The 18551-nt window shown below is 46.1% G+C and overlaps 1 protein-coding gene across 5 annotated transcripts in view; it reads right to left on the bottom strand.

Moving 5' to 3' along the window:
• Positions 1 to 18551, bottom strand: part of btbd11b (BTB (POZ) domain containing 11b) — a 115784-nt gene that overhangs the window by 46688 nt on the left and 50545 nt on the right. The gene's annotated exons all lie outside the window — the stretch shown is intronic.

Raw genomic sequence — 18551 nt, 5'->3', positions numbered from 1 at the left:
TGTCCCCTTCCCTTCGGGGCTCTGTAAGGTGGACTTTATTATAGTCCACCTATGGTGCGGCTGCTCCCAAGACCGCGTGCGCTATAGAAGGCACCGCCACATCTAGGTTATAGTATGTGGCGAAGGTCGAGGAGGAGGACCAGCTCGCTGCTGTGCAGACGTCCTGGATCGAGATGCCCCTGTGGAGCGCCCAGGATGCTGCCATGCCTCTCGTGGAATGAGCCCTTAGCGTAAGCGGAGGCTCTATTCCTTGAGTGGTATAGGCCAGATGAATGGCCTGCACTATCCAGTTGGAGATAGTGACCTTGGTGACAGGTTTTCCCCTGGTTCTTTCACCCCAGGATACGAACAATTGATGGCCTATCCTGTAGGGGCCTGTCCTGTCCATGTAGGCGCGGAGCGCTCTTACTGGACAAAGGCGGTTCAGCCTCCTGTCCTCTTCCGTGGCGAAGGGGGGGAGGGTGGAAAGCCTGTAGGTCCACCGGTACGCAGACCGAGAAAGCATTCTTTGGTAAGAAGGCTGGGTTTGCTTTGATGGTGACCTTGGTTGACCTGTCGTCAAATCTCATGCACTCTGGAGTGGTCGAAAGTGCATGTAGATCGCTGACCCTCTTAGCGGTCGTCAGAGCGACTAGGAGAGCTGTCTTAAGAGTAAGAAACTTTAAGTCAGCCGTCTGCAGTGGCTCGAAGGGCTCATTGGTTAGAGCCCTGAGTACTAGTGACAGATCCCAGGAGGGGGCCAGGGGCCTGTTGACCTTACAGTCCCTGCGTACGCCCTTCACAAACTGTTTTACCAGCAGATGTTTCCATACCGTCTGGTTGTCAATGCCCACGTGGCAAGCCGAGATGGCTGCCAGGTGGGTTTTCACTGAAGAGAGGCCTAGACCTCTATCCAGGAACTCCTGCAAGAATGTCAGGATGTCGACTATTGAAGCTTGGAAGGGGATAACCTGGTTAGGTCGTTCGAAGCACCACCGCCCGAACACGCTCCAGGCTGTTTCGCAGCGTATTGCTGTTGACTGGGCTCTGGCTCTCTGAATTGTTGCAATAACATTCGGAGGGAGGCCGGTTTCTGTCAGCATCACCCTCTCACGGGCCAGACCCATAGGTCTAGGTCCCTGGGGCAAGGGTGGAAGATCTCTCCTTTCGCCTGCGTGAGGAGATCCGCTCGTAGAGGGAGCTTCCATGGTCGGCTGTAGAGGAGGGGAGCTATCTCCGTCCTCCACACGCCCCAGGCTGGTGCTACTAGAAGTAGCGTCAGACCCTGAGTCCTCACTCTGTTCAGAGTATGGAGAATGAGACTCAGTGAAGGGAAGGCGTAGAGAAGGGACCTGGGCCATTGGTGAGCTAGAGCGTCTAGTCCCAATGTCGATGGTCCTCTTATGGCGAAGAAGAGAGGACATTCCGTGTCCTGCTCTGAGGCGAACAAGTCTACCTCGGGCGCTCCGAACCTGCCCCAGATCTGGTTTGCTACCTCTGGGTGTAGTGACCAGTCTGCGTATCGGAGGTCTCCCCTGGACAGCAGGTCCGCTCCTGTGTTTAGAACACCCGGGACGTGGCACGCTGTAATGGACAAGAGACGAGCGTTGCACCGCAACGTGAGTTTCTGAGCCAGTTGGTGCAAGCGGGGGGACCTGAGTCCCCCTTGCTTGTTGATGTAGCACATCGTTGTCGTGTTGTCTGTCCTGACCAGGACGTGGCAACCTTGGATGCGCGGTTCGAAGCACCTCAGTGCGAGGAACACCGCCATCAACTCCAGATAATTGATGTGGCAGGACTCAACTCAACTTTATTTATAAAGCACAGTAGTTGTCCTGTCCACAGTCCTCTGGCTGTAGTGCCCTCCAATGTGGCTCCCCAGCCAGACATGCTGGCGTCTGTGGTGACGACTTTCCTGGTCAGAGGTCTGCCCATAGGGACGCCTTCTGAGAGGGCTCGTCTGTCCGCCCACCATTTCAGTGCTAGCACGCATTGTGACGTCACTGTTACCCTCTGGCGGCGACGGTGCATGGGTATGCGTAACGCATTCATCCACTGTTGAAAAGGTCTCATATTTTAGCCTGGCTAGGCGTATTATGTAAACCACCGAGGCCATAAGCCCCGCCATCCGCAGGCATGCATGAAAAGGAATCGAGCGATCCCTTTTGAATGATGCCGTGGACTGTATTATCGCCTCTATTCTTTCTTGGCTCGGACGAGCCGTGAAAGAAATCGAGTCCAGCGTTATACCGATGAAGTCTATAGACTGTGTCGGCGTTAACACGCTCTTCTCCTGGTTCACTCGGAACCCTAGAGAGTGGAGGTGGTTGAGCACTCGTTGAGTGTGCAACAGCGCCTCCTGTGGCGAGTCTGTTGACAGGAGCCAGTCGTCTATGCACGCTGCTAGACGAATGTCCTGTTGTCATAGTGGAGCTTATAGCCGTGGCTGTAACCTTCACAGAGACTCTCGGACTCAGGGACAGTCCGAACGGGAGGACGTTGTATTCGTACTCTCCCTTTGAACCTGAAGCGCAGAATTTTTTCCTGTGCGGGGGGGTAGTTTGGACCTTGAAAGTATGTGTTCTGTAGGTCCATTTAACGTGCGCCAGTCCCCTTCGCGGAGTAAGCTTAGTAGGACTGGCGGTGTCAGCATTTTGAAGCCAAAGTCATCAAAATCGAGTCGGGGCTCTGAGGTTTGAATGGGCGAAGCCCGCCCCCTGTCTTTTCACCAGAAAATAGCGGGGAACCCGTTAAGAGACTGGTTGACAGGGACCTCTGAGATGGCGTCTTTCTGCAGGACGGAATCGATTTCCTCCTTTAGAATGTGCCCCTATCCTCTCCGTCTGCTCTCGAGAAGATGATTCCTTCGAGAGTGTGCGGTTTTATTTAACCTTTAGCCCTCTGCTATAGTGCGCATGATCATGGGGAGTTCCCAGTATCCAGCACTGAGCTTGATGACCTAACAGGGAGCCCCTTCTGTTTCAGGGGATTCTGTCCGTGAGGCTTTGGTGCCCTCTAGCGATTTGAGCGCATGGGGACAAATGTTTCTCTTCTTTTAGATGAGAGAATGAGAGCTGCTTTAAACAGTACTGTCTGTGGCGATTATCTCATTAACACATGCTGAATGTGAAGCACATGATCGTGCTCTTTTGAGGGGCCTGTGCTGAGGCATTTCTGCGTGCACGTCCCCTCTGTATTGTCCCGCACCCGCGGTGTGTGTGGCAAATGGGGTCTTGCACACCTGTTTTAACGGGTGATAGGGAGCCTTCCGTCCTCCTGGGAAGGTTCTGTCTGTGAGGTTCTGGTGCACTCTAGTGGCCTAGGCGCGTAGAGGCATTACCATTAAACGCCGTTATTCTTTCATTGAGGTGAGAAAATAATTGGGCGTAGTTTACCCGGCCTGTGACAGTATAATACTGTCACAGAGCGTGGTTATTCCCCACGTATGGGCCTATGGCCTACAGGTCGTATTCGTGTTTTTGTTTCATGTATATTTTTATTTTATAAAAAAATACAGAGAATACACATTAACAACAAATGCAGAAAATGGTACAGAGGCTAGTAGCATGCACAATTTTCGGCTTTGAAATGTCTTTAGAGTCTGTGGTTTTGAGGGTGAGGTCCGTGACCACTACCCTCTAACTCGGACCCCTGAAGGGAGGAGAGATTCAGGGGTACGTCCTGACCCCTGCTCTCGTATATTTCCCACGTATGGGCCTGTGCCCGTAAGAGGAGAAGCCCCCGTTCTAGGGGAAGGTTCTGTCTGTGAGGCTCTGGTGCACTCTAGTGGCCTAGGCGTGTAGAGGCATGGCATCAGTAGACAGGCCGTTAATTTCTCAATTAATTGAAAAAATAATTGGGCGTGACCTCCCGGGCCTGGGACAGTTTTAAAACTGTCCCAGAGGCGGGTTATAATCCCCACGTATGGGCTTATGCCCTTGTGTCAGGTTTCAAGTTGTTCTTGTGTTTTTCGTTTTTGTGTTACTCTTTGAAGTAAAAAACATACACATTGTGACATAATTATGCACATTTTGACAACATTTGAGGGGTTCTGTACAGTGGCAGCAGCTGCATGTACATTCCCTCTGAAACGTTTGTAGGGCGGAGGAGAGCAGCGGCCAGCGGTCCCGGGGCGTCCTCTGTGTCCGTCGTCCACCCTGAAAGCAGCCTGACTAGTAATGCTAAGCATGCTAGGATGGCAGCGACCATCCAACGAGGTTGTTAAACCCGACCTCTTTTAAATGTTAGCTAAACAGCTAAACAAACCTAGCTTCACAATGTACATACCTTGTAATGTTGAGGGAAGCAGTGGGTCTGGGGAACGGCGTTGAGTGAGATGTTTGTGTTACTTTTTTATTGAATTAAAAAACATACACATTTGTGACATAATCATGCACATTCACCATGTTTGAGGGGTTTGCACAGGGGCAGAACTGCGTGTACATTCCCACTGAAACGTTTGGTTTGTGGTTCGAGACCACTATACTCTCTGCTGGATGTAGTAGTGGGAAGAGGGAAGGCCGCAAAGCCTGGGGCTCGCGTAGCGCGGCCGTCGGGCTGGTGCTGTGATGACACAGTGATGCGGGGCACGGTCTCCATGTTGTCGCACGGGATATAGCAGGGCTTCCCTGGTCGAACAATGCGAGCATGCGCGAGCCCGGGACAATAGAAAAATATTTTCTGCGGTCAGCCATCCTCCTAGGCACGACAGTGTGTGCTGCGCGCTTCGGGGGAGGCTCCACGGCAGCCTTGACTAGCAGCTGGCGCGGTCTAGTCAATGGAGCGGGGGGAAACTCTTCTACGGTAATATGCCGTATAGCGTGTAACTTCCCCCGCTCAGTTGGCTGCTTTGGCTGGGTCGTCATTTTCTGCTTCGCTCCCCAGGCCCCGTAGTCATGGGTTTCGGCCCTGGCTATCGGGACCCGGGAGGATGCAGTGTTGTCTTTGTTAGCCGCGCTAGCACGCGGCACTGGTGTGCTACGTGCTAACGGTGGCCAGTCGACCCGCTGTCTAGGCATGGAGCGCGGAGGCCCTTCGCAGACCTGCTTCTCCCTTTGAGGAGGCAGGTCTGGGTCGGGTCTGTCGCCCTCGAACTTCTCGTAGAAGCAAACTTAGACATTTGTTTTCTTTTTCGCTATCGTCACAGTTTAGTGAACGGCTAGCTTAAAAGAGCGGGTTCACCCGTTCCTTTGTTCTCAAGTTAGCTATAAGCTAGCGGAGCCGCGGGTAATAGGCCCGTGATTCCGCGCAGCTAAGGCTAACTAGCTTCCCAACGGGAAGATAGCTTGTTGGAATTAGCTAGTTTTCCTGAATTAAAAACCAGTTTAACGTCGAGAAAAAAGCTGTGTGTTTAAGCTAGCTGGGACGGGTGTTAGGCCCGTGAGAGTAGCTATGCTAGGTAGCTTCGCTCGCGCGAATTAGCTTGTAGTAAAATTAGCAGTTTCCTGAGTTTTAAACTAATTTAAACGTCGAGGAAAAGCTTTAGAGTTCTCTCTGCTTTTAAAAAATAGATATGAATCTAACCAGTACACTACTAGGGAACCTCACGGAGCTTGAGTCCTGTCTCTCGCCCGGTTTATGAAGTGTTGAATCGCCCAAAGTATAACTGGCTAGCGTTATCATGCAACCTCTGTGGCAGAAGGAAAACGAGTGGCCTGTGACGCAGCAGCTAGGCCTTATATACGCCTAAGGCGCTGGGTGCCTGCGTCACGAGCCTTAAACCCACAGTGCATATAAAATGCCTGTGTGAGTTCATAAATGAATATCTGCACCTCGCTTTCTCAGATCGAAACCTCCCATAAGCGAAGTATTTCGCGAACACAACTTAAAAGAACTGGAATAATTAATGGTTATCATTTTGGTAAACATTTTTTATATTATTGTTATCATTAATATGTTAGTATTTTGACAATTATTTGCATTATCCTCACGGCCCACCAGTGGACTGTGGACCATAAGTGGGTTGCCGAGATACAAACCCAGGTCTCTCAGCATCTACCGCTCATCCAAGACAGCATGTGTAGGGTATACTGCAACTGCACTTATCAGCTTAAAGGGATTGTGACATTAAAACAAAGTTTTTGTAATTTTTCTTAATTGTTTTATGTTTTCTGAGCTCAACTGCACCCAAAAAACCTTAACTTTTAACATTCAGTAGATTTTCTGTGGTCTGGGGATTCCTGGCTCAAACAAGTGCTCTGATTTTTTTTGTGTGATATCACAGCCTGCAAATCCCATATGTCAATGGGATTTTCCAGCAGATGTCACTGTTTTCATTGCAGCTCGAAAGGCTTCCAAACCCCAGAGAAAACTCCAACCACAGAAAATCCACAGAATGTTCAAAGTTCCGTTTTTTTGGGTGTAATTGAGGTCATAAAACCTAAAAGTAAAAACGAAAAATTAAAATAAATTAAATTAATGTCATTAAACCTTTAAGACAGTAGGTGTACTACCTGCCACCATGGTACGATTTCTCAATGGAAGTAGGGAAACACCTGCATAATGTGTTAACATACTGTACAATGCAGATAAGTTACTATGACATTTTATTCATTAAAATTAGTTCTGGATTGGATTTCCTCTGACAGAATAAAAGAGGCTCAAAATAAGAGATGGAACACGCCGTTATCAACAATATGGAATTAGTTATTGAAACACATTATCATAAAAAGAACCGATCTGTGCGAGGCTACGAGTGCTGCACATTAATTACGCTGTCATGCTTGTACCCATCAAAGTGTTCTCTGTAAACTAATATTGCTGTATATTTCTGAGGCAATTTCATTATTCACACCTCTTCTCTGTGCATTCATCATTTTCTCCAGCTCTCGGCATCAAGCCAGACTGCCTCCCAACTCCCTCTGTCGCTGGATCCCTATTATTATATTCAACAGTTTTGTGCTGCACAACACTTACTGCCTGCTGTGTGTCAAATGATAAAATGGCTGTAACCAATGACTGGTCTGCAGTGGCTGAAAAAAACAATACTCTGCTAATTTAATTGACATGCACGCAGCCATCGGTGAAGGTGACATTACGCATTGATGTTCAAGGAGCATGCAGTGCTTCAAGCAAATCAACCCTGAAACCGATTAGGACACTATTTGGTTCCAGAGGACTTCTTGTCAGTCAGCACATTTACTTTGAATAACAACCCAACCAAGCGATATCATGCAACATTGTGAAAGAGGTTAAATAGATGCTGTTCTTTTCGTTCAAGCCCAAGCAACTCTCTCTGTTCATCACCTGTGTGCAAAATATCATCTCTAAAAATCTGTCACAGATTCTACAGTGCTTTATGTTTGAACTAGGAAAGCATATTTGAACACCAAATGGTGGAACAGGGAGGGCACATTCTGGAGCATCAGTCCAGATTTTATGGTACAATCCGTGAGGGATGCATAAAAGATGCCATCCCATCAATTCTCCTCCAGTTCATTGGTATGGTAGAACACGGTGCCGATATCAAGTCACAGCTAAGATTTGGCACTTCCAAGACTGCCTGTTGCAGTACAACTGCTACTCCAGATACAAAGAGGGAGCAGCCACCCACAGATAGGGAAACTCCATTCCCAGTATACATTGGTATGTCTGTTTATGACAAAACCAGGAAGAGAGGCCTGGTTGAAAAGCTGCATGAACACGGCATGGGTGCTGGAGATATCTGCTCAACTGGGAGATGCAACAGTGAGAAAGAACATTGAGGAGGAGGGTGTGGTCTGTCAGCCAGTGCTACGGAAGGGGTTGTTCACCACTGCTGTCATGGACAACATTGACCACAATCCTTCTGCAACAACTGATGGCACCAGTGTCTCTGTGTTCCAACATCTGACCAAGGAAAGCAGGGGTGAAGAGCGTCAGATTTGGTCCAGAGAGAGTAAAGTCTGTCCCAGAACTTCCAGACTCTTTCACCAACATCCAACCTGCCTTCTTCAAGATAAAAGAGCCCCTGTTGACCATGGAGTCTTTTTTGTTGAAAGAAATGGTCTACGACCACTGTGGACAACTGGTGGACATGACAGCTTGGGCCTATAGCTTACCCTGCTGTCATTATCATTCATGGTTGTCTTCTTTGAACACAGAATTAGTTTAGCATGATCTAAGACATCAAATTCAATGAGAATATGTTCTATTTACAATACAGATGGTGACTATCTTGGAATATTGTTGGGGACCCCTAGAACCCCCTTCAAGGCCCCCACTGTTGAGAAGCAGCACAGGTGCAGAGAACTGGGGCTGTGACTCCAACAAGCCTTTTTCTTACTGGAACAAAGAGACACCAGCAGCTGGTGTAGCTCTGTCAGGTCAGGTTGTTATCTCACTCAGGCATGCACAGTCTGTCCCAGCTAAAGCCACAGACAATGAAGCTACTGTTAGTTTCATTTGTAGAATATAAAGTAGTACATTTATAAAAAATGAGAAATAGTAGTTACAGTACAGGAAAGGAAGGAAGGAAGCCCAAAGGCTAAACAAGTTGTTAAACAAGTACAATAAGAATCTGCCCTAAATTGCTAATCTATTCTAGAACAAAACATACAGTACAAGCTTGCGAAAACACAAACAGCACATGAACCAAGTATTCATCTAAAAACACCAACAACAAACAAAAAGAAAAACAAACAAACAGAAAAACACTTATGAATATGAAGGAATAGAATAGAAAGAATATAAGGCCTAGTCACTTAAAAAAGTAAACACCATAAAACAAAATCAACTCTGAAACACGTTCTTTGTTGCTTTTTTGTTGCTCAACATGCAGCCACTTTTGTACACAAGTATGTAAAAGTGAAAAAGTGAAAAACTCAAAAAAGGGCAAGGTTCCCTGGAACAAAATATTTTGAGATAGGGGTCTGCGGCCAAATACATATAGTTTTGGGGGTCCTTGACATAAAAAGGTTTGAGCTAACCTGACTCCGCCAGATTGCGGCAGTATTGAGTTCACAAGTTCACTCCTCCTACCTGCATCTGATCTCTCTCAAGCAGAAACGATAAACAGGAAGCAGCGGGACAAAAATCTGAGATCTCCATAAAATGTAAGGTTGTGTTTACATTTGTGCTGTGGCACAGCTTCAATGTGTCATCAGTCTGGCCTTGATCCCGCCTCTAGCTGCCGCATACGGCCGCATATCGCTCCCATCAGAAATGGTTCGGAGTTCATCGTCTCTGTCCGAGAGAGTCCAGATGGAAAGCAGGAGGAACTCACCACTGCCACCATCTGGCGGAGTCAGGTTAGGTTTGAGCACCACTGATATAGAAACATACATTTTTCAGAAAACTATTATAGTAGGATTAGAAGACATTTTTGTACAATCTGCCTCACTTGGCACATCCAAACTTTGATTTATCCCCTTCCTGTTCCACCATTGAACAAAATTATATTAACAAGTCAATCACCCACTCAGAGATTGTTACTGCTGGGGACATGTGCCATCTCTTTTGATGAGCTGAAAGCTATATATTTTTTTAAATTGCAGTCTGTTCATGCCCACACACTCATGACATAACACTACTGTACACTACTCCAGTGGTTCCCAAAACCTGTGTGCTGTGAGGATATTATAAGTGGGCTGCCAAATAATAGGCAAAACACCAAGATTTTAATGATAATATGACATTATTATTAAAAATCACACCCCTGTAAAGTGAGTGGTGGAACTCCGTGTGAGGGTTCCAGACCCACAGGTGCCGGCCTGGTTCTGGCGAGCCTCCCCGTTTCCGGCGAGCCGCCCCGCGTCCGAAACGGTCCAGAAATGACAGAGTTACTGTGTGGGGATCCCCAGGGGGTCCCTCTACTGTACTGTACTGTAGGCTACTGTCACAACCAAAATCATATATACAGTTAATATGTGCGTGTGTGTTAGGCCGCACAACAGTGACACTTGGTGGTGAAAATCAACCAAACGCTATTTTCTTGCTCGGACACAGCCAGCCAGCCGGGGACGGATAGCTATCTATAGCTATCTATAGGAGTGGTTGCACCACTCAAAAATATATACTAGTCTATAAGTGCCTCCATAGTCCAATTAAGAATTTAAATGAACACTCAGGATTTGCTGTGTAAAGCCACCACCGAGGGACAACTGGGGAAGAGGGATTCTGTCCCTGCCTCCTTCCCTCCATCTATATATCCTCTATCTATCTCCCATCCCTTGGCTGTCCTTCAGTCTGACCCACTGAGTTGAATTGGACAGGCTTTAGCAGAGTGCGTCAGAGAGATTGCCAAGATTCCCATAGATTTTGTTTACATGTAACTGTAAGCTCTAGTCAATTGAAAAAACCCTGTGCTATAGCCGCTATACAGAGTGTTATCGTTTTCTTTTCTTTTCTTTCAGTCTTCAGCTTTTGCTCTCTTCCAAAACTATTAACAGCTACGTGACTGTATCAACTGATCTTCAATATCGCTTCTTGATATGCAATCTTTTGTGAAGCGAATCTGACACCCACACTTTGGTGTCTGTGAGTGAAGCCTGACATCCCACAAGCCCAATGTTGGTGTGTGTACCAGTGTGTGTGTGTGTTTGTGTGTGTGTGTGTGTGTGTGTGTGTGTGTGTGTGTGTGTAATGTAGTGGGTGCAGATTTAAGATACATTTGCAACCTCTGTGGACTGTGTGCTTCAACACAATCACAAGCCTGCATACAGTACAACAAGGCACTGCTCACCGATGGAGTATACCGACAGCCGCTGCTTCCCTTGAGCAGCTACCGCTAAGAGAGGTGTGGGATCTGGCCTTCTATAGTGGTGTGTCCGTCCGCTGTCGGAACAATAGTGGGTGGATTTTGGGCCCACGGGATCAGCCACGCTACGGATAATGATATGACACTGGGTGGCAATACAGGAGTGGACTATAGGAACATTGTGTCCTCTGGTGTTCCAGCCCGCGGACTGGTTGTTGGAGGGGGTTTCGAATTTAGGATGCCTACATTACTCCTTGTGCCCATGGAATGCTGGGTGACATGACATGTTTGTTGTATCCTGACTGAGGACATTATGCCTTGATTTTGTTGATGTAACCTTGCTGCACCTGAACTATTTATGTCCTTGTAGGCAATTCCTCTGTGTGGACATAAATAAATTGTTAAAATGTGTGTGGTGGGGGGACAGACATACATACAGTAGTAGAAATTAACAAAGATGCACTTTGAAACACCTTGCTGTTGTGTTGTCCTGCCCTTTAATCTCGCACGGGAAAAGTATCCTCAGTATTTATCAATTTGTAACTCTGAGAGTGTACAAAATGCAACCAAACGGGTCCGTTTGGTTCCATTAAACCAAACCATTTGCAAGCTCCCTAGAGTTAAATTAACACTCAGGACTTTACCGTGTGCTGTTGTAGGCCTGGGGATACCACAGGGTGGGAGCACAGCTGACTGTGAAGTGCTGTGCTCTTAGGCCGGGCTGCGGCAAGGTGACAGCCCCCCTCTCCCTCCCTCACCGTGTCCTAATGCAAGGCACTGTCTTCCCTCAGGGAAGAAATGACGGAGGTCTTACATGAAAGCTAGCTAGCTAGTGACGCTATACCCGCTGCCAGTGCTCACGTGATGGTGACAAGACGCCTGTCTGCATTTCACAAGCATACTGTAAGACTGCATTTTGGCTACATACATGGTACAGTGGCTTTAACTAGAGCACTGATATTTGTATCGTGCAGAGATGAGATGATGTTAGATAGAGTTCTTTAAACAGACCAGTACGGTTGCTCTTTCATGTCTGAAACTAAACTTTATGAGAGAGAGAGAGAGAGAGAGAGAGAGAGAGAGAGAGAGTGCAAGATAGAGAGATTCCTCCAGGCAAGCCACTGAAGAATAAGTAATGTGTGTACAGGAGTTCACATTAAGATGTCGTTCATGCAATGAATGCATCTGCAGTTAGTAACAAGAATATTCTGTAATGAACAGCCTCATTGAAAGGATCTGGAGCACAGACTATCCCACTTTAATTTGGAACACAGGCTCCATTCTATTGCTGCAGAGAATACAAAGAATGACAAGTATTTCTTAATTTTAAAAAAAGTTTAGCAATTTGAACTGCAAGCACTTGCTCTGGTGGCTTAGTGGTGGAGGGGTGTGTCAATTAGAAATAATTAGGAAAATACTGTACTGCCAGATAATATGGAGTTCATGCAAGGAATGTGCTTTGGCAAGTGGTGCAACATAAAAAGACAGGACTATACGGACAGACTGCAGTTCATGGTATTCAGTATAGGACACACATTGTACATACACTGATCTATTTTTTATATCCCATTATTTATTATCTTTCTTCTTTTGCTGGTTTTCTCTATTTCTCTTTTGTTTTCTATTTACAATTATTACATACTGTATGCTGCTGCATTATCTGAAGGAAGCTGAACAAAACTCTTATGCACCTGTGCATAAGATTTAACAATAAAGAACAACCTTGAACCTTGGACATACCATACAGAGCTGTAGGTGAAGGCAGAGCGTACATTTAGACTGCAGGCTCAATACGAAAGCAGACATACTGTAAGTAATAAGTACTGTAACTATGTCTATGTGTGATGGTTGCAATGCGTCAGGAGACCAATTCATCCAGAATGTAGTCGTGATGAATGCTAATCATTGCTTTATTGGATTTTAACATCCAACTGGCAGAGGGCAGGGTGATCTCTGCATCACACTGGCAGGCTAGAAGAGCTTCCCAAAACCTTGACTAGTACAAAAGGGAAGGATGCTAGCCTGGTGAAATGTGGGTCAATGTGGGTATGTGGGTCCTACCCTGCATTTAAGTCTATTTCAGAGGGACGTGCACGGAACTGCTCCTCAGCACACATTCTGCAACTCTGCAGGATAAGAGCCTGTCAGGCCGATAATTAGAATCAGTATCAAGAAACACTTTACTGCCAAGTATGGGATATAGGGCTAAAGAATTTGCCAATCCAACGCTGAGCAGGACCCGCCGATACTCCCTCCTGTCGGGTGTAGTCATGCAGAGCATCTCTGAAGAAGAATGACAACGCCTGCTGGAAATGATAGTGATTTGACTCGACTCATTGTGAGAAGAAGTTAAGAGTGGCATAAGGAGAGATGTGGAGCAGGGATGAGAGCGACAGAGACCAGAGATAATGAGACATGGTTAGTAATGCACAAAGTGATATGATATCTCCAGAGAGAAAGTTATTTGCTCGGTTACACCAAATTTTCTGAGTTTATAAAATAGCTTTTTCTTAGGCATCTGACACCGGCGCACAGCTATGTATAAACCAGGCCTTACCAGTCCCTCATTATGGCTGTGAAGGGTTAACCGTGTAACTCCACAGTCCACACACAGGCCACAGCGCTGCTGGCCCACTCTGGGCTACGGCGTTACTCTGCCAGGCCAGATGGCCACCATATGTACTGTATGCTGAGAAATCACAGATCAGAGAAGGAGACAGAGCAATGGAGCGAGGGAAATGGTGTGGGGACATGTGTGCTTGAATACCTACAATACATGAACCACACTAACCCAAACCCAACAATATGCAAAAAATAGCAGCTCTACAAGCTCATAATACGTCACGCTGCGATGCGTTCTGAGCTTGTAGATCACAATATGAGCGTGGCTATTTTTGGGGGGCGAAGAGATTTAGTGTATGAACGTATAGAGTATAGAGCCCTGGGAGTCTCTGGTCAACTAATTATATAGGGATTAAGTGGTTAAACAACCATGCCGTGCCGTTTGTTCTGAACGACGTGGTTGCGTTTCGTTGCAAGAATAAAGGTGTGAATATGAAACGTATGTGTCTTGTTTTTGAAGGAGCGGGGCACTGGTAAGCCTGTTAGTTCTTTGTTGCTTGCGGTTCGTTGTAAAACCTCCGGGGTTATACGTTCTTGGGGTCTGGGATTGTACAGCAAACTACCACATTACGGCCTGAGATAGCCACTGACCACATGAGTCTTTAATGGGTTAGCGCCAGTGGTGGAAAAAGTACTGAAATGGTTTACTTACCGGTATAAAGTAAAAGTATCATGAATGCAATTTAGAAATAAATAAAATATGTTTTCAAATGTCGATCTACATCCGCTTGTAGATTGGCTATTTTCAAATGGCTGAAGTAACATAATGAACATAATAATAATCAAAATCTACCAAGTACCTAGTAGCCTAACTAAAGTTTTCTAATAATTAGAGTGTAGTAAAAAGTACAATGTTCTGAGATGCAGTGTAGCAGAAGTAAAAGTTCTGAAAATTGTTAGTACTGTACTCCAGTAAAACAAAATACCTCACAATTGTATCTAAACACAGTACTTGAGTAAATGTACTTAATTACTTTACACCACTGGTTAGCACTGCAGAGATATGCAGAGGGGCTGTGGCTGTGACAGTTGGATCACACATGGCCCGGTCTTTATGAGAAAATACACATGCACATCTGTCTGCTCCAGTTAGGAACATGGCATAGGGAGAAGGCACGTCGACCGGGGATCAGTCAAAACACGCACGCAAATGCACACTCAAATGCACACATGCAGACCATACTGACGGTTATGCATGCACAAGGCTTTGCAGTTTGCACATGACTGAGAAGTAGCGAACGTGGTCACGTTCCAGAGAGAGTGCGTATGTATGTATAGCACACCGCCTCTCTAATCTAGTCCCGTCCTGGCCACGGCCAACAGTAATGTCTTTCTCCTGATGGTCCATTGATTGGAGAGATCTTGTCTCTTCCAATTAAGGACAATCTTCCAGCGAGCCACGTTAATGAATCTCCCTTGTAAAAGTCAATACTTTCATCCTGCGAAGAGCACGTCTTGCTGTCCTGATAAGGAGATTCGAAAACAAACAAGGGGAGGCGGAGCAGGAACAGCGCATTGAAGTAACTGCCGCTGGGTGGAGTGGTGAGAGACAGGTAGGGTGATAGCGGAAATGGAGCTGAGCACAGACAGTGGCATCAGCAGGAAGGAGGTGACTGGGGCAGCTTGGACACGGTCCAGCAGGCACAACACTGTCACACTGGCAGCTGACACACACAGAGCTGCTGAAAAAGGGGATGGAATGGTACTAATTACGAGTGGCGGACAAAGTACTCAACTCCAGAACTTGAGTCAAATATAGATCTAAGTAACTAAGAGTACCCTTTCCGTGCCTTTGTGGCCCATATAGGGCAGGAGCCAATCTCCAGTTTCTGTAGCAAGAGGCGGCTTGATGTACAAACATCCCCCAGCCGTGATGTACAAGTATGCCGCCCTGGCATGATGTTAGTATGTCCAGTCAGTTGCAGGTCTCTGCATGTCATAATTTCTGTATTGTATAGTTTTCAAATGCTTTTGGAAAGGAAACAACAGAGTAGCCTACATTAATCCATTCTGGGCGGGAACCCCTTTTGGTGTTTTAAGCATTACGTTATACTTTAGCTATTGAAAAATAGAAGATCTACCAGCTCATAGAGCGGCACCAAGTGCCGTGCTATGAGCTTGTAGATCTGCTATTTTTGAAAACTCGTGAAAATGTGGCGCAAATATTTGAGTATATATTCTTTCAAAAATTCACAGTGAACATTTTTAACTCAAATCTTTGCTTCTGGAACAACATATTTCCAGATGGGGGTCGGAGACTCGGAGGTCAAATACATATAGTTTTTGGGGTTCCTTGACATGAAAATGTTTGAGAACAACTGACATAGAAACAGAGGTTTTTCAGAAAACTGTCAGGATTTAGAAGGCATTTGTAGAATCGTCCTCAGGTCTAAATTGATTAATGTTGTTAAGGCCCAATCAGGAAGAGATTCCACTGATTTGATTTGATCTTTTCTCACAGTAGGATATTGCGGTGCTCCTACGGCCCCTATACAATTCAAGCATGATGAAAGCACTACAGTATAGATTGCACACACACACACACACACACACACACACACACACACACACACACACACACACACACGGGGATGATGTCACAGCTGATTGACAGACAGCAAAGCGCTGCATTACGCAACCTTCTCCAATCATAAGGAAACCAGCGTCCCAGTGGGCTACATGCATGTTATTCTATCCTGATGCAATAGCTCGTTTGCCATTATCCCACTTCTTTTCATCTAATTTCTTCTGTTAAGTACTCAACTGCTTGAGACACTTCGGCTCAGATTGACCATTTATTGCAAAGCTATTACATGTTAGTATGGCGGTGTGGCTCTGCTCATGTGATATCAGATCATCTGCGTACCGAGACACGGGTCTGATATCACATTTGATATCTCCGATTATCTGTGCACCAAGATAGCTCTGATATCAACAACCCCCCAGAGCAGACCTCCGTGCCGCAATGAACTAACGCTACGCTGTGAAAATCTGCGAGAAATTTAAAATGTTCACCTAGTGTATAATGACATGCCCAATAGGGCCGCCAGCTCAAAAGTGTTTAACCACTTATTGAATATGACTGATTTGCAGCACGGGGGGGGACATTTTGCTCTGGAACGGGTCATTAATTTTATACCATCATATTGAGCCACATGTAAACACTGGGACCTGTTAAATGTCATAGCTCTGGCTTTGCCATTAACCATGAACATCATAAATGTGAAGCAAAGTGCAATAACTCCAAACAAAGACATTCAATCCTGTGTGTGTGTGTGTGTGTGTGTGTGTGTGTGTGTGTGTGTGTGTGTGTGTGTGTGTGTGTGTGTGTGTGTGTGTGTGTGTGTGTGTGTGTGTGTGTGTGCGTGTGTGGACCCCACAAAGTGTTCTCATGGTTAACAAAAGAGTACAGGAACATATTTGGGGTTTGGGATAGGTTTTGAGTAAATAAAAAAAGGCAAAAATGTTTTGGAAAAATAACCACCCTAAAACATTTCTGTCCTCACAAATATAGTAATGCAAACTTGTGTATGTGAGTGTGTGCGCGCGCAAGCATGTGTGTGCAACGATGACAAATAAGGGAGTAGAGATTCGTAGGGAGCCTGTGGTGTGTACTTAAATCATCATGATGGACCATCATGCACTATTAATGTTGTTTACCTCTGCGTTTCTGAGATATATGGCTTTGCAGGATCTTCAATTAAACGAAGAGCAAAATGTACTCATTTTAGATGCTGATATCCACACACTTTCCCTGCAACAAGAAAACTTTGTGCAACACCTTGCTGTCACTACTGACAACATGTCAGTCTGTGTGTATAAGGTAGCATTGGATTCAACACTGCACGGAAAACACCCAGCAGAGAAAATATGCAATCAGGAGGATGATGGCTTGTTTTTGGAGTATTTGTGGGTCTGATTTTGACAGTGGAATATTCAGGAATGTAATGGCTAAATGTATGCTTCGTTGTACGATTTTTGCTGCGGCAAAAATAGCTCGTTTGGACTTGTAGATCTTGTGGGGTTCATGTGTTTAAAAAAAGGAACATGTTCTCATAGAGAATGACCTCAAAGGCAGTCTGTCTTTTTTTTCCTCTTTGAGTGGTGCCAGTTTGTGCACAATAACCCTATTCACCCAGACGACAATCTGCATACATCTACATTAGAGCTAGACCCTGCATTTCTTATCGGCTTCACTCATACAGTTTAGCACCGGCTCACACGTTTCTCTACCCTGCTGCCCGTCACTGCTCTGCTTTATGTTTCCTTCACTGTGTGCATATGCAGCACGCACACACGTCTGTTCTTTTTTTCCTATCGGTTCCGTGTGTCCAGCTGCGGTTCTGCCATGACAACTGCATTTCCCTCGTGGGATCAATAAAGGTCTATCTACAGACACACATGAAAGGCACGTGCACGCACACGCACAGGCACAGGCACAGGCGCACACACACACACACACACACACACACACACACACACACACACACACACACACACACACACACACACACACACACACACACACACACACACACACACACACACACACACACACACACACACACACACACACACACACACACACACACACACACACACACACACACACACTCACTCCTCCCGTCACTCCCCTGAGTCCCATAACTGTAAACTACAGCGGAAATAGTCTGTCATAACTGCTGCTGTCTCTACGGTGTCCCTGGACCCCCACTGGCTCCTGCGCGTCACCACAAAGACTGACACGCATTCACTTTCTCTCTCTCTCTCTCTCTCTCTCTCTCTCTCTCTCTCTCTCTCTCTCTCTCTCTCTCTCATATTCTTGACTAACTGTGCGATTGCTGCTGGCTCGTTGCACTCATAATGGGCGGACAAGTCAATTATCAGTCATCCGTAAGGTAACACGCAGCCCGCAAAGCTGTGAGGTTTCCCCTCGCTTCGCTGCTCTTCACATAAAGAAAGATACACTGTTTGTTTGTCTGTGTGTGTGCGTCATGGCAATGTGTAAAGTACTTGTGTGCATACTGTGTGTGTGTGTGTGTGTGTGTGTGTGTGTGTGTGCGCGCGCATGCATGAATGTGCACATGCAGCATCTGGCTATATTATAAGCCATAATAATCAATATAACATCAGTAAGGGGAAAAAAATACTTTAATTGTTGATTCATTTTTTTCCCCGTGTTGTTTTGTGAACGGAGAGCAGCGATTCATTCTGCCATGGCGCTCCAAATTGCTGGGTAATTGTTTACCTCACCTGTGTAATCTATCATCCAGAC

This window comes from Protomyctophum bolini (assembly GCF_963924005.1).
Source record: "Protomyctophum bolini genome assembly, chromosome: 4".
NCBI lineage: Eukaryota > Metazoa > Chordata > Actinopteri > Myctophiformes > Myctophidae > Protomyctophum > Protomyctophum bolini.
Note: the sequence above shows the minus strand (reverse complement) of the source record. Positions and strands in the feature narration are given on the sequence as shown.